Source organism: Lissotriton helveticus, chromosome 12 (assembly GCF_964261635.1).
Source record: "Lissotriton helveticus chromosome 12, aLisHel1.1, whole genome shotgun sequence".
Classification (NCBI taxonomy): Eukaryota; Metazoa; Chordata; class Amphibia; order Caudata; family Salamandridae; genus Lissotriton; species Lissotriton helveticus.
In genome coordinates, this window is record NC_136073.1 from 582,236,768 (window position 1) to 582,263,578 (window position 26,811).

Genomic DNA, 26,811 nt, shown 5'->3' on the forward strand with positions numbered 1-26,811 from the left:
TTCCACATCTTTCGACACCGTGTGCATAGGGAACGTAAAAGAGCTATTTCCCTTTAAAGGTGCACCCTTCCTTCTTCTCTTTCTCGGGGGTGAGCCCGAGACTCTATTCAAACCCTTATTACTTTTCTTAATAGGAAATTTCTTTGGTTCCTTTGGTTTTTCAGGGTTGCTAGATAAATGAGATAGCTCGTCTAAACCAAGGGGTGTGAATATGGGAGAAGGTACATTTATATCATGGAGAGGGAGAGGGGCTAAACCATTCGATGGCGGAGTACTTAGATCAATTAACTGGTTATCGATAGACTCTGAATTGGTAGGATCAGGGATGACTATAATGTCATTTTGGACGGGGTCATTAGTCTGAAATATAAGTGGGATGCCCTCAGTGCTAAGAGATTCACTATCTGAGTCATTACATTTAGTGGAATCTTTAACACTAATTGGGTAAACATTCTCAGCAAGGAGTGGTCTTAGCTTTAACAACTCAATTGATAGGCGTCGTCCTGCTCGCTTCTCAGCGAGAGTGAGTTCCTTGTCAGTATCACTCTTTATTTTAGCAAAGAATTTATCCAAGGGACCCAAGATAAGAGATCCAGGCGTAATTTGCCGTGTGGTCACCTCGGGTGCTGACATGTTAACTTGCACCAGAATGTAAATAGCAATATACAAACAGAATTGATACTTAAACACAACAACTCTACGTTAATAACTAGATATATTTAGATAGAAAGATTATAATCAATAGTCCTACAATAGTTACCAAGGAATGTCACTACCATAAGCCTGTTTCCACAGATGAAAAAGGGGTAGCCCTGCCCGGCCTCCAACGGCCCCGGACGGCCACAGACGGTCCCGCCCTTGTCCCGGGCTTCTCCCGGCGCCCTCCCGCGCGCTCCCGCGCAGCAGGGTCTACGCCTACTCTAAATACCTCCCTATTGGGAGGTCCAGCAGGTGGGCGGGGCCGGCAGGGAGAGCAGCCCAGCTGTTCCCAAGGGCGCGCCGGGACTCCTGGTCCTTGGAGTCCCAGCCAATGCTCGCAGCCCTGCCGGTTGCCCACTGAGTGCCCCCAGAAATCTTCAAGCTATCGCCTCTATCCGAGGGCGATGCGGGACCCGCGGAGCGGGTCAGGCGAGGTCCTGTGCTGCGGATTTGACAGGAGGCAGAAAGGGCAAGGAAACCTGATGAAGCGCTGTGTCCACGAGCAGCGCGGTATGGGAGAAGAAAGGAGCGCTCAGTCCCAGGTGCAGGCAACTTTTAATCAGAAGCAGGCGGGCGGGGCCGGCAGGGAGAGCAGCCCAGCTGTTCCCAAGGGCGCGCCGGGACTCCTGGTCCTTGGAGTCCCAGCCAATGCTCGCAGCCCTGCCGGTTGCCCACTGAGTGCCCCCAGAAATCTTCAAGCTATCGCCTCTGTCCGAGGGCGATGCGGGACCCGCAGAGCGGGTCAGGCGAGGTCCTGTGCTGCGGATTTGACAGGAGGCAGAAAGGGCAAGGAAACCTGATGAAGCGCTGTGTCCACGAGCAGCGCGGTATGGGAGAAGAAAGGAGCGCTCAGTCCCAGGTGCAGGCAACTTTTAATCAGAAGCAGGCGGGCGGGGCCGGCAGGGAGAGCAGCCCAGCTGTTCCCAAGGGCGCGCCGGGACTCCTGGTCCTTGGAGTCCCAGCCAATGCTCGCAGCCCTGCCGGTTGCCCACTGAGTGCCCCCAGAAATCTTCAAGCTATCGCCTCTGTCCGAGGGCGATGCGGGACCCGCGGAGCGGGTCAGGCGAGGTCCTGTGCTGCGGATTTGACAGGAGGCAGAAAGGGCAAGGAAACCTGATGAAGCGCTGTGTCCACAAAGCTAGCTCTTGTGAAAGGCATACCCTTCTCTGTTGAGCAAGTCTTCTATCATCGACTGCATAAACATCCCTCTTCTGCTGTGGAAGACACTCTTCCTCTGCCATGTAAGGCAGTGGTTCCCAAAATGTTGACTTCTAGGGACCACCACTTAATCATTGCTGGTACCCGAGGACCCCCACCGAATCATTAATGGAATCTGGGAAACCCCCACAAGTCATTACTGGAAGCCGGGGATCTCGACCTAAGCATTGTCGATGATTTGAACTGCAAAACAATACATACAAAATACCGAAAAAAGCATCATCAAACAATTGCACAAATGATGACACTTTTTATTTAATTTGCAAACGCATATAAATGAAAATGATTAATTTTAATAGAAAGGTTGGAGCTTTTCTGAATTTAAGTGAGGCCACTTATTGTCCATACTAAATTATGTTTGATGCACTTGCACTGCTCTCACGAATCAATCCGAGGATACTAATTTAATTTAAAGCCTACAGGTTCAAATTCCTTCAAATTTACAGTATATTTTAAACTGTTCAATTGTACATTTAGCTTCTTTACTTATAAACACTTTATAAATCTGTTAATATTATTTCATTTTTAAAGTAGTAGCAGATCCCTTGAGGAGGCTTTGTGGACTCCCAGGGGGCCCCGGACCACAGTTTGAGAACCACTGGTGTAAGGCATCCCTCCTCTAGAGAGTAAGGCATCCAGCATTTCTTCTCTGCCAGGTAAGGCATCCCTCCTATGTTGTGCAAGACATCGCTCTTCTGTTGTGAGTAGCTTGCCCTCCTCTGTTGTGAGGAGCTTGCTTGACCTCCTCTGTTGTGCAAACCATCACTCCTCTGTTGTGAATGGCTTGCCCTCCTCTGTTGTGCAAGCCATCACTCCTCTGTTGTGAATGGCTTGCCCTACTCTGTTGTGCAAAGCCATCACTCCTCTGTTGTGAATGGCTTGCCCTCCTCTGTTGTGCAAGCCATCACTCCTCTGTTGTGAATGGCTTGCCCTACTCTGTTGTGCAAAGCCATCGCTCTTCTGTTGTGAATGGCTTGCCCTCCTCTGTTGTTCAAGCCATCGCTCCTCTGTTGTGTCAGGTGACCTACTCTGCTGTGTAAGGTCTCCCCGTCTGCTGGGTAAAGCACCTTTCCTCTGCTGTGAAAGGCATCCCTCCTGCTGAGCAGAGCTTGTGCTTCTCTGCTGCATAAGGCATTCCTATGCTGCGTAAGGCACCTCTCCTCTGCTGTGTAAGCCTGCACCCCACCTCTGGTGAGTAAGGCATCCCTCCTCTGCCGGGTAAGGGATCCCTCCTCTGTTGTGAGGAGCTTGCCCTCCTCTGTTGTGCAAGCCATCGCTCTTCTGTTGTGAGGAGCTTGCCCTCTTCTGTTGTGAGGAGCTTGCCCTCCTCTGTTGTGCAAGCCATCACTCCTCTGTTGTGAATGGCTTGCCCTCCTCTGTTGTGCAAGCCATCACTCCTCTGTTGTGAATGGCTTGCCCTCCTCTGTTGTGCAAGCCATCGCTCCTCTGTTGTGAATGGCTTGCCCTCCTCTGTTGTGCAAGCCATCGCTCTTCTGTTGTGAGGAGCTTGCCCTCCTCTGTTGTGCAAGCCATCGCTCTTCTGTTGTGAGGAGCTGCCCTCCTCTGTTGTGCAAGCCATCACTCCTCTGTTGTGAATGGCTTGCCCTCCTCTGTTGTGAGGAGCTTGCCCTCCTCTGTTGTGCAAGACATCACTCCTCTGTTGTGAATGGCTTGCCCTCCACTGTTGTGCAAGCCATCACTCCTCTGTTGTTAATGGCTTGCCTTCCTCTGTTGTGCAAGCCATCGCTCTTCTGTTGTGAGGAGCTTGCCCTACTCTGTTGTGAGGAGCTTGCCCTGCTCTGTTGTACAAGCCATCGCTCTTCTGTTGTGAATGGCTTGCCCTCCTCTGTTGTGCAAGCCATCGCTCTTCTGTTGTGAATGGCTTGCCCTCCTCTGTTGTGCAAGCCATCGCTCTTCTGATGCGAGGATCTTGCCCTCTTCTGTTGTGAGGAGCTTGCCCTCCTCTGTTGTGCAAGCCATTGCTCTTCTGTTGTGAGGAGCTTGCCCTCCTCTGTTGTGCAAGCCATCGCTCCTCTGTTGTGAATGGCTTGCCCTCCTCTGTTGTGCAAGCCATCGCTCTTCTGTTGTGAATGGCTTGCCCTCCTCTGTTGTGCAAGCCATCGCTCTTCTGATGCGAGGATCTTGCCCTCTTCTGTTGTGAGGAGCTTGCCCTCCTCTGTTGTGCAAGCCATTGCTCTTCTGTTGTGAGGAGCTTGCCCTCCTCTGTTGTGCAAGCCATCGCTCCTCTGTTGTGAATGGCTTGCCCTCCTCTGTTGTGCAAGCCATCGCTTCTCTGTTGTGAATGGCTTGCCCTCCTCTGTTGTGCAAGCCATCGCTCCTCTGTTGTGAGGAGCTTGCCCTCCTCTGTTGTGCAAGCCATCGCTCTTCTGTTGTGAGGAGCTTGCCCTCCTCTGTTGTGCAAGCCATTGCTCCTCTGTTGTGAATGGCTTGCCCTCCTCTGTTGTACAAACCATCACTCCTCTGTTGTGTCAGGTGACCTACTCTGCTGAGTAAGGTCTCCCCGTCTGCTGAGTAAAGCATCTTTACTCTGCTGTGAAACGCATCCCTCCTGCTGAGCAGGGCTTGTGCTTCTTTGCTGCATAAGGCATTCCTCGGCTGGGTAAGGCACCTCTCCTCTCCCGTGTAAGCCTGCACCCCACCTCTGGTGAGTAATGCATCCCTCCTCTGTTGTGAGGAGCTTGCCTTCCTCTGCCGTGTAAGGCATCCCTCCTCTGTTGTGAAGAGCTTGCCTTCCTCTGTTGTGTCAGGTGACCTACTCTGCTGTGTAAGGTCTCCCCGTCTGCTGGGTAAAGCACCTTTCCTCTGCTGTGGAAGGCATCCCTCCGGCTGAGCAGAGCTTGTGCTTCTCTGCTGCATAAGGCATTTCTCTGCCGGGTAAGCCGCCTCTCCTCTGCTGTGTACGACATTCACAGTCCTATGAAGAGAGTTCCCCATGGTAATGTATAGGACCTCACTCCCTGTGGTATGGAAGGGTTAAGCCACGTCCTGCTGTGTCTACCCCCAATGTGGAGGGGTTAACTCCTCGGTTGTGTAAGGATTTCCTCCTCGTTAAGCATTTTCATGTAGTCTTTTTGCAGAGCGCTCTCCCTTCATTGTTGTGATAGAGTTGTCCTTCACAGCTCTGCCAATCGCACCGACACCCCCCCCCCCACCTCTTAGTGGAAAGGGTTTCATCCCCTGGTGAGATCTCTCACTGGTGTGAACGTGAAGGGGTGCCTGCCATTTTCTGTGGGGACAGTTCTGATTGAGTTGGACTCCCGCTGCAGTGGCAGCACCATTGACACTATGGATTCAGGGCATTTGAGTCCCCCCCTGAGATGGCCAGTTGGCCAGGTGAGACTGCAAGGTTTGTAGGGCGCCAGGCCCTTGTACGTATATGTGGTGCTAGGAAATGCTTTTCATGTAGTATGTTTTCGGCACTCTGTTCTGAGTACCTTTACAGGTGGTCTTAAGATGACAAGGTTGTTGTACATATTTAGACTTGGCTAGTCAGATTCTGCTCCATTCTATGCTCTTTGCCCCTAATATTAGTGATTCTCAGGAGCTTAGGGTCCAATAGTAGTCTGTTGAGATCGTGGGCGTACTATGCGGTTGGTGCCGAACGTGGTTCTGTTAACAGGCTAGTACAGTGTTCACCAATGGACACTATGTGTTTATTTATATTCTGTTCCTACTTTGACTATATTTGCTTTGTGATGGTTCTGAAAGTGATCAAGTTGGTCCCATCATATGTAAAAAAAATTCCCTTGTAAATGTTATCTAGTACCAGGTGGCACCTTGTATTCCTAGTTGAAGGCCCAACAAATACCCTCCTCACTTCCCAGACGGCACATTAGTTCTGATATCTTCTCCTTAACGTCTGGATTATGTGGCCCCTTTTTGCCCTTTTATTTCTCCTCTCCGCCGCTTTCACAGTAACACCCTTCTCTTATCCCCCCCATCCTCCTCCGCCTCATTTTCCCACCATGGCCACTACTCGAGTTAAGGATGGAACTAATTGCTACAAAATCATTTATCCTCCCAGCCTGACTAAAGCTGCAATAAAACGATTGAAGCATAACACTATTGAACGGTTCACGGATTCCCTTTTTGTTGATCAATTTTACAATGGTCGTTTTGGGAGGCTCAAAAACTATTTAATTTTCTTCACCCACGACACCCCCTCTTGGTCCATCAGCTTATACAATTCCCTTAACGTCACCTCCTCCTCCTCTATCCCTCATGGGAAACAACTAAAAATGTCCCCCTCTGCGCGTTTCAACGGTTACCTCACTATCTCACTCTATAACAACGGTACTGTCATGATCCAAGGCAAAGACACCTGTCTCTCGCTCTTTGACCACCTCTTCCCCTCCCTACTACCCTCCTCTGCGACTAGTTTTTCCCCTGACACTCCTTCTAGCTCCACCCATTACTCCCTTTCTCCTCCCCTGACACCCCTACAATTCAATTGGCTGCACTCTCGAGAAGCACAGGTCGGCCCTCTTCCCTCCCCCTCCCCTGTGACCTCCTCTCCTATTCCTCCCCCTTCACAGTATGCCCCCTCCCACATCAATTCAGCCCTACCGCTAGCTAATACGCTCCTCGTCCAATCTGCACCATCCCAGTACTCCAATCTCTTCTCCTCCCCCATTTTCCTTCCAGTCACCCCCCTTTTTAGTACACCTCTCCTCCAAACTTCTCCCCCAGTGAACTTTCCCTACGCTCCCCTTATCCCTTCTTCCATCCCTCCTTTCCACCCCCTCCTCCCCTCGTTATTCACCCGAATAACTCCACATTCCCACTACATCTCTCTTCTCCCTCCCACTCCTCCAGCAATGCTGTGCCACTCCCTTTCCCCCCTTGGTAACCCTTCCCATTTCCCTCCCTCGGGCCCAGCAGTACCACTTCCTTTCCCCAACTTCCCTTTCTCTCAACCCCCCCACTCTGCCAGATGCCCGTTCCCTCACAGCCACCTCTCCTAGCTGACATGCCCTCCACAACCACCTCACCTCTTTTCCTCCCAAACCTCCATTCCCATGACTCCACACAGTCCTCCCCTCTCCTTCTACCCTACCGCCGTGTTCCGCACCCATCGCCCCCTAAATGTGTCCTTAATTACTCTCCTTCTTGCAACACCAACAAAGACAACTCTCCCTTAACCTCCGATTCACTAATTCCCGCTCTCAACCTCCACCTTTCCCCACTCGTGAACCCTACACCCCAACTCACCTCCTGTCCCCCCACCTCTCCCTGCCTTCCACCACCAATTCCGCCCCCTCCTGTTTCCATCGAGCCACCAACCTTCCGTGCTATGCCTTACTCTCTCTGGAAAATAAGCTAGGTTCTCTTATCGCCTCCATCTCCCAGCTTACAGCTGCCATTTTACTTTTAAGCTCTAAGATTTCCACCTTTCCTTGCACCTCTACTCCTTCCCAACTTCCCACGAGATGCACCTCGCCCCCTCACCCCAATATAGCCAAGCTCAACCTGTCATCTGCAAACTTTGTTAACTCACACAAGCCCTTGAACGCCGCACTTCTTCAACCTTCATACCCTAGCAACCCTACTATCTAGACTATTCCGACCATCTCCTCTGTCAGAACCAAGCATCCACCTAAACCCTCCCGAGCATCCCCGCATAAGTACAACATCCCGATCACCCTTCAGAGCCCAAGTGCCCCCGTCACCAAAACAGTCTTGACAGAGCTGCGCTGTCTGCTCCACAACTGCAGATCTGCAGTAAAACACAAACTTGAAATCTCCGATACAATCACACATCACAATATTGACATGCTCTTCCTCACAGAGACCTGGTTCAAAGATACCTCTCACTCTATGTTTGATCTCCTATTACCCACATGCTATTCTATATTTAGGAATGATAGAACTGACAGCACGGGGGGAGGTGTTGCAGTCATCTTTAGAAACTCCCTTCAACTTAAGGCTTCTCCTATCAGCTCCTCCCACACCTTTGAATGCCTTTCTCTTGAGCTTCAATTGCACCACCGTTCACCCCTCAGATTCCATGTAATTTACCGCCCGCCTCGTAGTGGCCCTTCGTTCTTGGAGGAACTCACTGACTTCATCAGTGACCAATACTCGCAAAGTGACAATCAGACTTTCGTGGGTGACTTCAATCTCCACTGGGGCCTACCCCAAGACTCTTCTGCAAACTCCCTGGCCACATTCCTCTCTGCAAACGATCTTATCCAACACTGCACAGAATCAACACACTCTAAGGGCTCAATCTTGGACCTCGTTATTTCCAAAGCAGGCATGCTTTCTATCACTGCCCCTATTCATGTAGATTGGTCTGACCACCTCCTCATCCCATTCTGTCTTCAACTATCACACTCCATAACTCTTGGCCAACCCAAGAGGGCTATCTCCTGGTTCCGTGTTGCAAAAAATATTGATGTCGGTCCCCTCTGTGAATCAGCGTTGTTATCACTTGCAAGGCTGGACCAGAACCTATATGTTGACGAACTCACCTCCCAATGCCTCACAGTTCTTGCAGCCGAAATCAATAACGTCGCTACACTCAAAAGCAAAAGGATAAGGCCCACTCCCTCAGCACCTTGGTTCAATAAATCCCTCTATGAAGAAAGGAAGCAGCTAAGATTCCTGGAGAAACAATGGAGACTAGTGCCCTCCACCGATAACCTGGCCACGCTTCGCTCAGCAAGATCCAAGTACCACAAGCACATCTTCCGTGGGAAAGCGGCGCACTTCAAAACCCTCCTTGACTCAGCCAAAAATAGACCCAAAAAACTATTCAATCTCATCAAGATCCCTAACTACTCTCCCCCAACCTCCAAGTCGGAGGATTCTGCAAAGAGAGCAGCGGATTTCGCTATTGTCTTTGATGAAAAAGTGAAATCACTTGTGGATCAGGTCGCTCATCCTACCCCTCCAGAGGAGTGCAAATCCTTAGCCATTTGGCAGAACTTTGATCCCATATCTGAAGATGCCCTTCTCAAGTGCATCCGCGAAACAAAGCCCTCCAACCATTATCTGGACCCCATCCCCAGTGCCATTGACTTCTGTACCCTTTCCCTTTCCTATTGGACCACTCTGGTTAACCTCTCCCTCTATCAAGGCTCCCTTCCTGTCTCCTTCGAAACTGGCCAGGTCACCCCTCTGCTTAAAAAACCAACTGCTGATGCGATTGACCTTAACTTCCGCCCCATCACTAACTTACTCTTTCCTGCGAAGATCACAGAAAGATGTGTAACGAAACAACTCTCTCGTCATATCAAGGACAATGATCTTCTTGACAATTTCCAGTCTGGCTTCATTCAAAACTGCAGCACTGAAACAGCCCTACTGCAAGTGGTTGATGACGCGCTGAGCATACTCGACTCGGGGGTCCTGTCTTCTAATTCTCCTTGACCTTTCTGCAGCCTTTGACACTGTCAATCACAACACCCTCCTCAACATTCTTCAACAGAGAATGGGCATGGAGGGCACTGTGCTTAAATGGTTTGCTTCCTTCCTCTCTGATAGATCCCAAATGATCAAAATAGCGAACAGTCTTTCATCTCCTGTTGCGGTAGGTCAAGGTGTTCCTCAAGGCTCTATACTTGCACCCACATTGTTCAATCTCTATTTAGAACCACTGGGAAATCTCCTAAGTAAATCCGGGATCCACTATCATCTCTATGCAGACGACACTCAAATCTACCTCAAGGTTGCCTCCACTCACGATCTCTCTTTCCTAAGCTCTACTCTCGACTCCATTCAAAACTGGATGTCAACTCATCAACTGATTCTGAATCCCTCCAAAACTGAATTCCTCCTCTTCTCCTCCTCACTCTCTCCTCCCCTGGTGCAATCATGGATGGATCAGATGAATCTACTTAACAACAACCCCATCATTGTCGACAGCGCAAAATCCCTTGGTGTCATACTCGACAAAAAACTCAATCTAATCTCCCACATCAATTCCATTGCAAAGTCTGCTTGATACCAACTGCGCCTTCTTTGGGGAATCCGTCTCTTCTTCCCGGAGCAGGACCTTATAACCCTGGTGCAATCGCTGGTCCTCTCCAGACTAGACTACTGCAATTCTCTTCTTACTGGCCTCCCCAAATCCCACTTGTCCCCCCTTAAATCTGTTTTCCATTTAGCAGCTCATTTCATTTATGGGGCCAAAAGAAGCGACCACATCACACCGATGTTATCCACCCTCCGCTGGCTTCCCATCGAGGCTAGATCTGTCTACAAGACTGCCTGCATCACCCACAAAGCCTTGCACTCCTCCTCTCCTCGCTACCTGGCGAATAAACTGAAACTCTCTGGAGGCTCTAGACCATCACGTAATGCGGAAAATCGACTGCTTGAACCTCCCACTTTCAAGAAGGAAAGAACGATGGCCCAATACTTTTCAGGCAATGCGGTGAGAATCTGGAACTCCTTTCCGCCTCAGCTCCGGACCACCGCCTCCTCCCAGGCCTTCAAAAGGGACCTCAAACTTCTCCTCCTCCAAAAACACCTCCAAAAGTAATTCACGTCCTCTCTATTATCTGAAGGAAGTCCTCCCATTACTGAAAATTCTACTCTCCATGACTATGGAAGTGCCTTCCTAGAGTGTTCTTGTGGTTGGAGTGTTTGCCATTTATTGCATTATTATCCTTCTACTTGTGTTTGGTACTCTTTTGTAACTTGCACACGTAACTTTTCTCTTATTACACACGGTTTGCTACCTCTCACATTTTGTTTGCCTTTGATACTTGCACAAGTGCCACCATTGCCTACGTAACGTTTGTTCTTGTGCCTGAGTGTCTAGCATATATTGCAGTATTATACCTCTAATTGTACTTTGTTTTCTCTTGTAACCTGCACACTTGTCACTTTTTCCTCCTGTGCACTTTTTGCTACCTCATGTACTTTGTTTGCTCACAATTGTCACTTTACCTTATGTAACTTAACGTCTGCTTTTGTAATCTGTTCACGTGTAATGTTCTGATGTATCAGTTCTGTTCCTATTGTGAAGCGCTCTGACGCCTTCGGGTAAAGTCTGCGCTATATAAAAATGCATAAATAAATAAATAAATGTTGAAACCTCTAGACAAATGCAGAAGTTGGCTCCTTTGCTAAACCTACGGTTTCAGAGGGGTTGATTAATACGCCCCCACCCGACCACACCTTCCAACTGGCAGCACCTAGCACTTACTCACACTACAGTCCGCTGCTCGCGGGCGGCATCCCACTTACTCAGCCGCCAAACCAAGCATAACCATTTCTTTCCCTCGTGACTTGTGGGGGGCTTTCCCCTCCCCTGGTGTGCAAAGCTACCCTCCTCGGTAGAAGGGGTTTACTCATGTGTTGTGAAAAGGCTTCCCTCTCTCTTCTGTACGCCTCCCTCCGCCTCTGTGTGCGTCAGGGATTCCCTGGAAGGGGGGGCTCAGCTTGTTTTGGAAAATACTTCAGCGTGGGACTCGGTGATATGTGTGGAATAGTGCGCCCCCCCCCCCCCCTCCTTGCTGCTCAGCTGGTGCTGATGGCTGTCTCCTCTCCCCCAATCACAAATGTCCGATGAGTCAGTCTTCGGCGTTCCTGAGGCCTCCACGCCCCCTGGCATCCCTCATAGTGGGAACAGGCCGGCTTCGAGTTCCCAGCCCGGCCTCTCGTGAAGCAGCTGCATTGTGCTCCTCGACAAAGGGGCCAGTGTGCATCTGGGAGCTATGCTTGCTGTGCCTCCTCCGCTGTCATGTGAGGCCCGTGCCCACACGGTGCCGCCTGTGACTCACTAGGGATCCGACGGGCCGGTGACGCAGCTCCGGTGGGTGCAGTGTGCTTGGGCACTCCTATTCTCCAACTCAGACGGAGGAAGCTCCCACCTGGATCGTACTGGACAGAAAATAGGCCTGGACACCAAAAAAGTGCCCCCCCCCATTAAAGAACTAGACAGTGAAAAAAATGTCCCATGTTTGCAAATGTAGGCAGTTTTGAACTGGTAAAGACAGGGCTCTAAGTGGGCCAGGTCCGTCCAGGTCCCAGATCTGGTAGTAATTTAAACGGTCATTGAAAGCATATTATTACCTGTGCTTAAATGTGTTTATAATGGGCCACGATTGAGAGCTCTGGAGTTTAGACTGAAGCACTAATTAATTTGAGCAGGTGGTTTCCGGTGCTAAGCACTGGCAGTTAATTGTCAACAAAGGTGCTTGTGACAGTCTGCCACAAGGTGGCGCTGTCTGACTAATTTAGACATGACTACACCAACAATTAATTATTAATTCAATATACATTAACCCCTTGCCCGCAGCGCAAATAATGAGTGGGCCGTCGTCCACACATGCCCACCTTGACATCTGATGGCCGGGGCCGTCTGACGCATGCAAGGGGTTAAAAATGACTATTACCTGCTGCCCAAGCCATTCTTATGGCTTCGGGGACCTGAAATACTCCAAATTGTCACACTTGTAGGAGTGTAATGATTAGTAGTTGTGTTGTTACCATCACTGGCAGCATGGCAGGGGAAATGCGAACTGCAGTGGCATCCTGACTAGAGCTCGGACACCTATATTTTTTTTACAAATTAAGTACTGCTGAAGGTAGTGCAAGCTTCTCACAATGCCTGTCCAAAGGTCAAAAAGGTCTTCAGAATACATGGTGATCCATCCAATCGTTGGCCTCTCTGCAGAGCGCACAGAGCATGAAGGTGTATTTCAGTTGCAATTGTGATTCTGTACTGTGTGTAGAAGAGATACATAGTTGTCAAAATATTGACAAGGCGAAAGTAGAACAAAATGCAGGGCGTATATGATTGGGTGTATTGTGTGTATGGGGGTGATGAAGTGAAGGGGATGTGAGAAAGTGCATTCATGGGAGGGTGAAAAGAGGACGATGAAGAGGGAAGCAATGAGATGCAAGATATGCAGACAGACAAGATGGTTAGAGAAATAGGGCATACATGTCTAGCAGAGTGAGTATAAACGGAGTGACTGATATCCACCAACAGAGCCGGCCTTTGCTAAGATAGCGCCCTGGGTGGAAACACATTTGGCTACCAGGCTACTGCTAGTCACTAAAGCATGATGCAACAGGGAGTTCACCTTTCTATTCACAGGCCACTTGGTACCTCAGGCAGTGACTGCCTCTGATCACAAGCATTTCTGTGCCTCCCCAAACCCATCTTTACTACCAATGTCTTATCTCCTTCAGACTGGAGACAAGATGGTGGTAGGGAAAAGGGTGTGGTCAGGGGCACCCTCTAAAGGTTGGCACCTGGGCCCAGCTCGTCCATGTCAAAAGCCAGCCCTGCCCAACAAAGACCACTACTCTGCCAAAGGCCTCAATAAGAATTAATTCACAGGCTTATAGTTTCAGAATTGAACATTTTTCAATTTTATTTATAACAAAATCATTATTGTTTTTTCATTTGTGTTAAACAGCTACAACTACTGACATGGTCAATAGTTTTGGCTGGATTTATGCATATGTTAGTTGTTATATATCTGAACGCAATGACACAAATCTCAGACACAAACTAAAATACAGGTCGGTGAAATACTATGGGAATCCCCGAAATATAGTTTGGGTTTAAGCCATGCCCTTAACTACGCCTCTTTTAGTGATACCACCCCCCCCCTTTTATCATGCCACTTAAAGCACTGTGTAAAAACATATTGTATAGGTGCTTTGCAAGGTATGGAAGACTGCATAGACTTGTGCTTGCTGTGGGAAATGTTTGTTTTAATATCAGGGAAATTAGCAGGAAAAACCATCCCAGCAGACCAATCAACGGCCCATAAACAGCCGGAAAAAAACGTCCTACACACCGACGTTTAAGACCTGCTCATCAGACACTACCTGATTGTCCTATAGGCCAGGTATGACCCTGCTCCCTATGAGGCCTGTGGGAAACGCCGGATGGTACTGTGTTATAACCAGAGACACTGGAATTATGTGATTGTGCAGCCGCAGTGATTTTCGTATAGTTGTAGATTGCCACACAATCAATCGTTTGCCACACAATCTGCAGATTTTAACAAACAACAAATTTCGTTTCTAGCTCAAACATTTCAAAAGTTACTAAAAATGCAGTGACACATGATGACGTGAAGTGGAAGGCCCTTTGCAAAGGTTGATTGGGCATCTTTCTGTACCTTATTGCTATATGTAGGTATTAAACTGGAACTAATGAAGAGCAACTAATGCCCAGACAGAATTAACAAGTTTAAAAAATTGTCGAAATAATGCCGTAATCCTTTCACAAAATGTGCCACAAAATACTGCATATGTTGGGTTTCTTGCCACATAAGCTACTTAGCCTGCCGCATGATTTGGGCCTCCTTTGCTGCATAATTCCAGTGGCCCTGGTTATAACCTGTAACCATGGCAACATGTAAGACTCCTGGTGTAGTCCTGAACTTTGCTATGGTTATAGATACAGTGTAGAGGGTCCACCCTGGGGCAGCTGAAGATGTGAATCTTCACAGGCTTGCTGTGTCCTGGACGTGAATACAAATCTGTATTTACTATCTCCTGTGGGTGGTGTTCCTTTCACATACAGTAAGAGTTACAGAGGACTCCAAGTTAGCAATACAGACAGTTCAGCAACAGAAGCTTCCCCCTAACCTCAAAGAAACGTAGGTAATCACTTTGGTTAGCTGCTTCAGTGGAGGACATGGACTCTAGCGTGCTTTCTGTCACGTACTCTTGTGTTACTATTGCCAATTCGGAGTAACTTTCGTACTGCATCCATTCGAACATATTGCTGCCATCTTTTATTTTTCCAACTTCATCTCGCCTACTCTATGCGGTGTGTACATCCTGTAGAAGTCTGTCCCAGATAGCTTCATTTTACCTTATCTGTGCTAAGTTCAGTCCTTACTTCCCTTGTCCTGATGATGACCCACAACCCCTGACTAGATGGGAACGACGTTGACGATGCTGGTTATCTTGATAACAATTTCAAAACCTCCATACGTCAGACATATGGTTCCCCCCTGCAGTTTACGTGATGTTATGTGATGTTCAGAAGCTAACACCAACTTTCATGATATACATGTTTGAACTTTATTTGTTAATACACATTGTGTGATTACCCTATGCATTGAGCACATTTCCACCTATTTTGTATGGTACTATAACCTGCCATTTCTGCAAGCCATTTTTCATGTGGGCCTTTCTGTTTTCACTCCTAATGTATGTCTCTGCTAATTTATTGGATATACGCTATACCTTGTATCAACGAAAGTGTGTGGTTTTTATTAAGTTTAACACCTTCGGTCACATAAATATTGGAGTCCTGAGCTTTTCTTTTAGAAATCACTGTTAGGTGTTCAATCGGATCAGCTAAATTGAACCTATACTACAACTCCCAGAATGCATTAAATTGTTAACAACTCAGAACAGGAGCACTACATCCTGGTCTTGGTAACATGGAGGCATCTGGCATTCTTACAAGTTCAGGCAAACATCTGTCCCTCAGGGACCCACCCTAGGACCTTCTGCACATATTACAGGCAGCCAGTGTACACGATTCCTTGCGAGGCACCATACCTAGGGTAACCACCTCACTTCTTGTCGTTATGTAGGCAGTTTCCAGTCCTGGTCTTTTGAGTGACAACATGGCACTATAGTTTTGGTTTGAGTCAATTTCTCTACCTAAGCTTGCATGACCGTAGTAGTTTGGGATTGCATTGTCCTCTTCTGGTCAACGGAGACACCTGCATTATGGGAATCATTCTAGTGTTCAGATGTAGGAACATTTTGGTCAGAGAGAACACCTGCATTGTTGTGGCCTGATGAGGTCTTCATAATTATGATTATAGCATTGTTGGTTAGGCTTTCACAAAATATGTCAAAGGGATCCCTGTGTGACACTTCCACTCTGGCATGTGTGCATTGAGCAGGACCCTCCCATGCCTAATCAGGCACCTTATTGCAGCAGAACACCTACAAATAGGGTGCTCATAATCCGTCACACGTGTTTGTGTGGCCTGGGTCAAAAACCCGACGTGGAACCCTAATAAATGCTTCTTCTGTTTTTGGGAGGGTTCCCGGAGAACCAGATTTTACATCTAAAAAATGTCCTCCAGTGGAAGTAAAAGCATGGTTACCCCCTCACCTGGCGCCATCAACCTGTTCGGGCATGTACGCGGCCTTGTTATTAATAAAGAGGGCAAGCTTGTTTCAAGACTGTATAAATACATTTTTCTGCAGGTGTGCAGGCCGTGAAAATCAGCAGACCTTGGTCATATTCGCACTCTCCCATGTGAAGGCTCTTCTTGTCAAAGTCCCATCCCAATAAGGCCCGTCCGATAAAACCCGCCATGTGCCCCCCTTACAGACCAATTCCAGTGTGCGTATAAGGCCCGTCACCCAGCAAGGTCCTTCCTTCACAGGGCCGCTCACCATGCAAGTCAGTAATATGAATGGCGGCATCCATCTTTACCAGCAGGCCTCTGTTATAAAGACGCCTTCTCAAAACAAAGAGAGATGTCACGTAGACCTGCCTGCTAGATCCAGCAAGGCCCTTAAAACATCTCTCTGCGCTTCTCGGAGAAGTGTGGCTCACTGGTTAGAAGCAGCAGACCCTGAAGCAGAGGTCAGGCCCAGGACCAGGGTTCAATTACCGCCTCAGCGAGTCTTGGGCTCAATGTCCGCGGACTCGATAATTCTCGCCTCGGTGCCTACTCTAATCATGGGTCCCACTCTGCAACTCTGGGCAATAGCTTGCTTAATCTCCACAATGGCCCCAACAGCGCTGGGATGCCTGGCTTCACCTTGGGGGTGCCCTGGAGGGGGCATCTCACAGGGAATGCCAGGAAGGGTTCCACAGCGGTATACAGCGCCAGGATGCCCCGAGATGGGGCGGCAGTGCGCTTTACAAGTATACACACATTTACATCTCACAAGCATGACAGCCCCTGACAAGATGCAAGTAAAGTAGTACTTTGCAGACCAGTCGAATATCCCACAAGTGCACTGCCAACTGCTCAGGTGCCCCGTTCAATGGGCCAGTTTCTAATGGTATCGTCCAAGTACTTCTAGTCTCCTACATAAAAAGTCAGGAAAACCATCACCTCCTTATTGTGTTAGTGATGTCTTTCAGACCTGTCTCTTACCTCATCAAGGCAGTCACTCCAGGCCAGAAACCTCCCTTGCTCTATAGTTGTAGGCCAGGAATACTACTCCACTGAGTGCTCTCCCTTCTGTGCACAGGATCAGTTCTAAGTGTCTGTTTTAGGACAGTTTGGTTATCAACATCTGCCCTGGGCCCCAATTCTGCTTAAATGATTGGGGTTACCTTCTTTGTCTTTTCAGGTCTTGCCTCTCCGACCGCTTTTAGCTGTCTGTTGGCAAAAACCGCCTCTGAAACATATCAAAAACTGTAGTGGGCTTGGAGCCCACCTATTTGCTTACAATTTGTTGGCTTTATTGTGACTCGCATTTTCTTATTTCTCATTTGACGCCGGTCTTACTTTTCTAATGTTTGTTCCTCCATTGGAGCTTAGCCTCTCTTCCATTGCTTTGATTGGCCGCCTTGTATCCTTTCACTGCTCACATTGGCTGCCTTGTATCCTTTCACTGCTCACATTAGAGAAAACCTCATTTTTCTCCGCTTCCTTTTCACTCACCCCTCTGTTGATCGCCTATCCGTCAAAGTCTAACAAATGCTTTCAATTGAAATTTTTTTTTTAGGGCGCGAAACCTGCCATTTTCTGCCAAGGCTGTGCCGCAGTTCGCAGAACGCTTTTGCGCACCTCTGATGCTCCCTTGCCCATCCCCATTTACTCCCCATTTTTCACCCCACACCTGCTCCACCTACCCTGCTAGTTCATTAAACATTATTTTCCATTTTATCATTTTTTTTTAACAGGGCCTGGCAACTGATTTTTGTGCTTGGACCTCTGTATTTCAAAGAACGACCCCCCCCCCCAAATAAATGATATATATATATATATATATGTATAAGTTGCTCAATAAATGGAGAAGGGAAGGATTAATCTCTGGGGAGGAGTTCAAATTTCTGTATAAAGAATTCCCCACCCAACCCGTCTTCTACCTTATACCTAAAATTCACAAGGGCATTTCACCACTATCTGGGAGACCAATCATCTCAGCTATCAACAGCATGGGTGAAAATGTGGGGCGGTACATTGAATTTTTTTCTGCAAGAACCTGTCAAATTACTTTCTAGCTATGTGAGAGACACCACTGATTTTTTAACGAAACTGGAAATGGTGGAATGGCAGGATGATATGATATTGATAACGTTAGATGTTGAGTCATTGTACACCAGTATACCTCACACTGATGGTCTCAATGCTATCAAATATTTTCTAAGTCGCAGGCCTGCAATTTTCTATGAACATAACAAGGCTATTCTAAGTTTAATTGAGTGGTGTCTGTGCAATAACTTTTTTGCCTTTGAAAAGGATGTCTGGCGACAGTTGCGAGGTGTGGCGATGGGGGCCTGCTTCTCTCCCAGCTACGCGTGTTTACACGTGGGCTGGTGGGAGGAGCAGGTCCTCAACAAAACACACAAAAAATGGGTGGATGAAAAAATAATCAAGTACCTCAGATACATCGATGATGTGTTTATCATTTGGCAGGGGGATATGGAGGAGGCCATTGCGTTTATCAATGATATTAACACGAATCATTTGAATCTCAATTTTACATCACATATGAGCAGGAAAGAGGTAGAGTTCCTAGATGTTAAGGTATACATCGATGGTGCTAATAGGATACAAACTACACTATTTAGGAAACCTACCGCAGGGAACACCACCCTCCATGCCTCGAGTCTTCATCCCAGGCACACCATTCAGAGTATCCCTTATGGAGAGATCCTTAGACTCAAAAGAATCTGTAGCACAAATGAGGATTACACTAAATGTGTAAGGGATCTTGAAATTAGATTAGGGGAAAGAGGTTACTCAAAGAAAACCTTTAACCAAGCCCTCAGCAAAGCGGACTTAAGACCACGAGACAGTCTATTTTCTTCTAATCTTGTTGAAGGAGTAGAAACAGTATCTGCTGACGATGTCAAAGATAAATCATGCCCTAGGTTCATTACAGCGTTTAGTGATCAGGAGAACCTAATCAGGAAAATCATCACTAAGAATTGGCCAATTATAATGTCTGACTCGGTTTTGGGAGTTCTGTTGCCCCCTAAGCCCACAATTACTTTTCGGAGAGCACGCAACATGGGAGCCATTTTGGATCGACCATGTCCGGAATTAAAACAAAAACCCAATTGGTTGCAGACAGTTGGGGGATTCCGTAAATGCTCTAGTTGCAGGGCCTGCAAATTTGGGGTCAACAAGACACACTACTTTACCCCTTTCAGTGAGACCGCAATTCCATTTGTAGGTCAGCATACCTGTAAGACTGACTTTGCGGTGTATGTTCTGACGTGCACCTGTGGCCTAAACTACATTGGAAGTACTGGCAAACAGGTGCACGTCAGGATCCTTCAGCACCTGCGGGCCATTTTGCATCATGACTCTAGTTATCCGGTTGCACGCCATTTTGAGTTAGTACACAATAGAGATCTAAACTGTTTAACGTACTATGTGATTGCAGCTGTACCAAAATCTAGAAGAGGAGGCGACAGGAATCTCAAACTGAGACAGCTTGAATCCAATATGATATTGGAATTTGATAGCAAAAGCCCGAATGGCCTCAATAACACAGAGGATTTGCATACTTTTCTTTAATAATCCTCATATATTAATATTTTGATGATATCCAACCTGAACTCACAGTAATACTTACTACTCCTTCCCCCAGGCAGTCAAGTTCCTTGTTGCCTGGAGGTTCTACATATCTAGTGTTGGAGTCTAATCAGTTTCCACCATATATGATTATATATTTAATTCCGTCTAGTCAGGATCCCTGTTAGGCGGAATATGTGTATTTGTCTTGATCTACTCTCCTTTTTAGTAAATATATGTAATTTATTGCCTATATTTAAATATGATATTTTTCTATTTTTCTACTAACTTTTGTATACACAGGGTGTTTTTATGAATTTTAACAATTGAAATGTATCTTTACTTGTTTTTGGAAATGCTTTTTATCTAATATATTATATGGAACAAAATGAGGTGGATAACCTAATTGTTGATATCATATGATTGAAGTATTACACATACAAGTGGATTTCAAATTGCACTCTAGCACTTTATCTTTCCCTTCTCCTCTTTGACAAAATAGTGGTCACAATAGTTTCTTGCACTTTTATGGACATGCACTGTTTGCACTTTTTGAAATGAATGTAAAATATGTAAAATGTTGCCCAAAGGATATTGAAATCTTTTATAACCCATTTTTCATTTGGTAGATATATGCTGTAGATAGTGAAGAGGGATTGCTTATAATGGCTTTATCCTCCTTTTTTTCTTGCCCCCTTCTAGATACATAATGTTGGATGGATTTATCCAGAAACTACTGAATTGGATCAAGTTTCCCATGTGATATAATGTGTATTTATACAGAGATTCAGACATTTTAAACATAAATCTGTTTTCTATGTTTATGGTCACGTGATGTTGGGAGGGGTGGCTACATTGGGAAGCATTGGGCACTATAAAAATAGAAAATGTACAAAAAGTAAAATTTGCATGTGAACAAGGGCTCAGGGAGCCCGAAACGCGTTGTGCACTCTCTCACGGTGATGAGCAAAAAATAAAGAAGATTTCAGCATTTGTCCTGGTCCTGTGGTCTGTCTCCTGTGCTTTGTAAGGAGTTTTCGTTGATATATATATATATATATATATATATATATATAAATATATTTACTGATCCAAGAGGCATCCGCCATTACACGCGTGCACAGGCGGAATGATGCAGCTGTCAGCAGCGGCCACGTCTCATACTTTATTTATTCGGCTGATGCTGCACAGCTCTGGCAAAAAGCATTGACAACATTTTGCCAATGTTTATTTGAGAAATGTTACTGTCGGTGTTTAGATGAACTATATCCCCTTACTTGTTTTAACTCACTGTAAAATGTTCAAGCTCTTTTTAACATTCATGTCCTACCTTGGGCCATAAATTTTATTTTTTGCAGCTTCGTTCAAATAGCGCTTCTTACACCTGACGGCGCACTAAGGCACTTCCAGTGACTGGCAGCATGGTGCTGCATATAATTCGGACCATGAATGAGAGCTGGTTGCGAATAACAGTTTTGTAAAACATGGTCCCTGCAGGCGCCTAGGTGGCTGGACTGACTGACCCACGTGCCTGGATGACTGGACACCTCTGTGCCAAAGACACTTTTCTCATCGGCCGATCAGAGCCACACACGTCAATGTCTGCCCTTCGGTGGGTTTTTCACGCAGCTCGTGAGAGAGGGCTCTCTGAAGTTTCCCATGTCCACCCTGGTCTCATGACACATTAATCGGGGTAGAATCAGTGTGAAAACCGCCCTGCAGAGAGAGTGATGACCCACCCTGTGCCCGCTCGGATGTGAGACCGCCCAGCACTGAGTGCTCACCTCACTCAGCGCCCCGCTCGGATGTGAGACCGCCGCCGCATGTCATGTGCACAAAGTGCTAAAGCCCGCTTATACAACCGCTCGTAATAGGGGCCACACACGCAACCCACAAGCCAGGCACGTGCATATACAACTGAGCCGAGCTCAGGCTGCTGGAGGTTGAAGTGTCTGATGGTCGGAGTTAAAAGCACCCGCTGCAGAGTCCCTTGTGCGCCAGCAATATTCAGGCAATAGAAAAAACGTAAGATAAGATAACTCTGGTGATTAATGCGCCTGCTGGAGAGAGATGGAGTTTTGTCCAGTCAGTTTTGACTCATCAAAGTGCTGCAAACACTTGTATCGTGCAGATCAAAGTATTGTATTTTATGTAGAAAGCTCAGTGTGTTTCTGATTTTGTCACAGAGATCTTTTTTTGCTACTTGAAGTTCATAAATTACAATCCTGGCACAGCACAGGGGCCTATGAACTGGCATCAAAGAGCTGCAAGTAAAATGCAAGTAATAAGTTACAAACATATGTTCTTTTTCCCAATATTTCATTATCTTAATGTTGCTAAAAAGGTTTGTTTGGGTAGAAATACATTTGTATTAGTAAAGCCAACACCAAACACTGTGTTGTGTTTTAAATCGTGAGTTTCTGCTTCTCCAGGGAAAACGGCCACTACAACGCGGCCGTTTCCACAAATACATTAACCACGCATGCATTACAACGCATGCGTGGTTACCACGAAAGCCTTTACCACGCATACCTTTACTACGAGGTATGTAGTAAAGGCATATGTGGTAAAGGTTAAAATCAAAAAAAGGGGGCTTCGGGGGGGGGTCTCCCCCCAAAAAAAACTCACCTGAAATCACGTCAGAATGTGCAGGCAATCGGCGTCGTTTAAGAGGAAATGGAAAGAAACTTCCGCTTCCTCTTAACGACATACGACGTCACCACGCAAGAATTAGAGGAAAAAGTTATGCGTTGAAATACCATTCCGTTGTAACGCATGCGTGGTAAAGGCATGCGTTGCAATGGAATGCATTGTGAGAACATACAACCCTTCTCCAGGCCAAGCACTCTTAAACTCCACCACACTCATCGTCTTGTTGGGACTGGGAAAAGTGTCTAGTTTTCCAGAGGTCCGCACCAATTGTAGTGCTCGACGACAGGCAGATTTTTTTTCTTAGACATCTTCCTAGACTGTAGGATATACAGGTCCAATGAATTTCACTATGGAGAAGACTACGGATAACCCAAAAATTATCCATCACAAGATAAGAGATCCGCCTACCAAAGTCATATCTCTGCAATTACCGACGTCTCTCTTTATCTATTTATCTTTCCGAAACTCCCTCTTCCCTTGTGGCACTCCTGATGAAGGCACTGCTGTGCCGAAACGCGCTTTGAGAGAACTTGCAGCTTCCAGCCACACCACATTAGTTGTTTGTCTAAATGGTGTATCGTATAAGTGTCAAAAGTGTGTTAGTAATGTATTGTTTTGTTTTGTGAAATAACACTCACCCATCATGACTCGGGGTGAATACATTGTATCAAATGTATTATGTATACTCTTTTATATTCAGATATATGTATTAGATATGTACTGTGTTCAATTCTTTTTTTTAAACAGATAGAATAAAAGAAATATCTATGTTTTAACTTTTTGTCGTGGTTTGCACTGAGCCAGGGTTATTCCCCATCATTTGATGTTTGATCAGTCAGCATGTTAATTGAATCCTAAATACTGCCTAGGAAATTTTTCTGCATTGGAAAACATCAGGCATCTCATGATTATCTATTCAGGTTTGTCCTATTTGATGGATTATTTCAGTAATTTTTATTTCTATTCTCGATGATAATAATGAACCGACTTAGAACCCCAATTTTTGGATGACTAATAGAATTTCACAAATTCTCTGTGCCTTGAAGAAATATACATTCACGTGGATGTAACACGTTGGCTGGTTTTTGCACATACTTATGAAGCAACAATAAAGAGATTTGTAATGATCTTTGGAATTTTGTGGATATATTTGAAATAACAGACATTGCAAAATTGGTGCACATCTGATCATCAATTTAAATGAGATGTTTAACTATCAACAAATGTCAAAATGCTGCAAAGCAAACTATACAACTGTGAGATTTAACATAGCAACATTATTTAAAAAAATGACATATATAGTTTTAGATTAGCTAAAAAAACTTCGCAAAGATTCCTCCTGGCTTATGACATTTTGCTTAAAAAAACAGGGAGTGAGGTTTTCCCCATGTTTTCACTTAAGCTTTTATGTAATATTTTCAGGTTCGTTTTGGCTAAAAAGAATATTAACTAATGAAGTACGTAAGCTACGTCTGTCAAAAAGGTTATATTCACTATATAATGAATCTACATGATAACATTCTTAACTTAAAGAAACCACATAAAGGGATCAGTATACAACTATAGTTTTGACTTGTTTACAATTCAACATTTTAAAAAAATGTATTGTTTCGGGCTTTTTGATTTCAGCATGGATTTATCACAGCCACAGGTATCTATTAAGGCCATTACTCACAACAGAACTCAAGTAATGCTAGTAAGTATGAGTAATGCTCATACTTACAGATATATGCACACTCCGGCAACAGATATCCATAGTACAGGAAGCATGCATTCACAGGTCTCTACACCCCAACAATGGTATTACACAAAATATATTCACCCTTCTGCAATGCCAGTTATCACAACAGATACTCAAATAATGATTTTACTCACAGATATATGCACACTCTAGCAACAGATACCTACAGTACAGCAAGCATGCATTCACAGGTCTCTACACCCCAACAATGGTATTACACAAAATATACTCACCCTTCTGCAATGCCAGTTATCACAACAGATACTAAAATAATACTCTTACTTGCAGATATACACACACTCTAATAACAGATACCCATAGTCCGGCAAACCATTCATTCACAGGTCTCTACAAACCAACAATGGTCATTCCTAAAGATACACACCCTCCAGCAATGCCAGTACTCACAACAGATACTCAAGTAATGTGCTTACTCACAGATTTACACACACTCCAGAAACAGATACCCATAGTATAGCAAAGCATGCATCCACAGGTTTCTACACCCCAACAATGGTATTACACAAATATATTCACCCTTCAGCAATGCCAGTACTCACAACAGATACTCAAATAATGCATTTAGTCGCAGATATATGCACACTCCAGCAACAGATACCCATAGTCCACAAAGTATGCATTCACAGGTCTCTACAACCCAACAATGGCATTACACAAAGATACTCCCCGTTCAGCAATGCCAGTACTCACAACAGATTCTCAGATAATGCTCTTACTCACAGATATATGCACACTCCTGCTACTGATAGCCATAGTCCAGCAAAGCATGCAGTCACAGGTCTCTACATCGCAAATATGGTATTACACAAAGATGCACACCCTTCAGCAATGCCAGTACACACAACAGATATTCAAGTAATGTGCTTACACACAGATGTACACACACCTTCAACAGATACCCAGAGTCCAGCTAAGCATGTATTTACGGGTATCTACACCCAAACACTGGTATTACATAAAGATATTAGCGTATCAAGAGAGAGAGAGAGGACTAGAAAGCTAGTCCGAATCCCCAGGGGTTTATATATATTATCAACAGGGACTAGCCATGTGTGACCATAGTAGGACTCTGAACTGTATTATCAGCAGGAACCTAGTAGGTGTTTTCATGAAGCCCTCACCCACCAACCTAGTTGGTGGCATGCTTCATCATCGGGCCCACCCAGTGACACCTAATGTGTCCCGGGTGTGCTTCGACGCCTGATTACAGCGGAGCAGGTATTTTACTGAGAGTGCAGTGTGGTGAGTGATAAAGTGAAGGTTAAAACGGCTTCACAGTGGTCCCAGTACCCGAGGGTAAATTACATTTTAATAACTGGGCCTCCGTGAGCGGTTAAAAACAAGGCAGGTGGATGTTGTGGTGGTAGAGTTAAGACCACTTACATCCGATGGTGGTCGACATGTTTCAGCCAGTGCCTTTCGTAATGCTGGCTTTCCTCAGGACCATAAATAGTGTGGGTGCACGTTAAAAAACAAATAAGTGAGTGTTTTACAGACTATGTGTCGCACTCACTAAGGTGCTCTAAGTGTGCGAGGGGGATTCCCTCACCAAGCATACCTGAACGAATAACACGTATAACAAAACAGGACATACAGAATAAAGAGTCAATTAGCATTTGTCTTTAGGTCACAAGAACCGTAATTGCCGGATTTTAAGTGCTTTGTGGGGGGGGGGAGAACTATAGCACGACAAAAGTGTAACAGTACTGGTGGTGCTGTTAGTGGTCTTAACGGGGGATATCTTGGCGTGGTGAGGCTAGAGAGCGAGCATCACACACACTTGGTGACAGGAGCGTAAGGAAAGTTGTCTCGCGCTAGCGATTTGCTTCGTATGCTCCCTGGAGTGATTCGGCAAGGGGATTGACCCTAGAGGGGCACCACTGATAGTTAGACAACCTTAAAGGAGAGAAACGCTTACCCGGTAGATGCGTGTGGTGATCATCATACTCACAAGAATGTCGGTGAAAGCCTGCGGGCTACCTGTTGTGCCGCCATCAACAATGGTATTAAACAAAAATACTTACCCTTCAGCAATGCCAGTATGCATAACAGATACCCAAGTAATGTGCTTAATCACAGATATACAGATATATGCACACTCCAGCAACAGATACCCATAATATAGTAAAGCATGCATTCACAGGTCACTACACCCCAACAATGATATTGCACAAAGATACTCACCCTTCAGCAATGCCAGTACCCACAACAGATACTCAAGAAAGGCACTTACTCACAGATACACACACTCCAGCAACAGATACCCATAGTCTAACAAAGCATGCATTCATAGATCTCTACACTCCAACAATGGTATTATACAAATATACTCACCCTTCTGCAATGGCAGGATCAGATACTCAGTATTCCACCTATCAAATCAATCACAGACGCCAACACTCCAAGAATGCTGGTACTCTTTGTTACTCACACGTCAACAATGTCAATACTCAAAGATACCTACGATCTAGCAATAGCACCAAGCATAGCGGAGTGGTAACTGCCATTCAAATACTAATAGGTATATAAAACTCAGCAAGACTAGTCTCCTGCATAGATGATCAGGCACCTGTACTCTGTTTAGTCTATCAAAAATGGGGCCACCCCTTAGAAGCATTGGGGAGCCTTCTTTTGTAATAAACAGTTGATTAAAAGCATTGAAGTGATGCCATAAAAGACATAATTTGACAAGCAACAACCAAAGAACGCCAGTGTGAGTATCCGCCTCAGATTCAATCACAACTCTGACTGCCAGCAAAGATAAATCAACCAGCATTACCTAAAGACACACCCCCAACA

The 26,811-nt window shown here is 45.9% G+C and overlaps 1 protein-coding gene and 1 long non-coding RNA gene across 3 annotated transcripts in view; one reads left to right on the forward strand and one right to left on the reverse strand.

The window, feature by feature from the left end:
- LOC144799372 (uncharacterized) overlaps positions 1-20,569 on the forward strand; it is an 87,080-nt gene extending 66,511 nt beyond the window's left edge. The window contains exon 3 of the long non-coding RNA XR_013603799.1: positions 20,301-20,569. This is a non-coding gene — a long non-coding RNA (uncharacterized LOC144799372). The remainder of the gene's footprint in view (positions 1-20,300) is intronic.
- The window catches only part of ADGRG1 (adhesion G protein-coupled receptor G1), a 431,161-nt gene that overhangs the window by 305,257 nt on the left and 99,093 nt on the right, over positions 1-26,811 (reverse strand). The window lies entirely within an intron of this gene.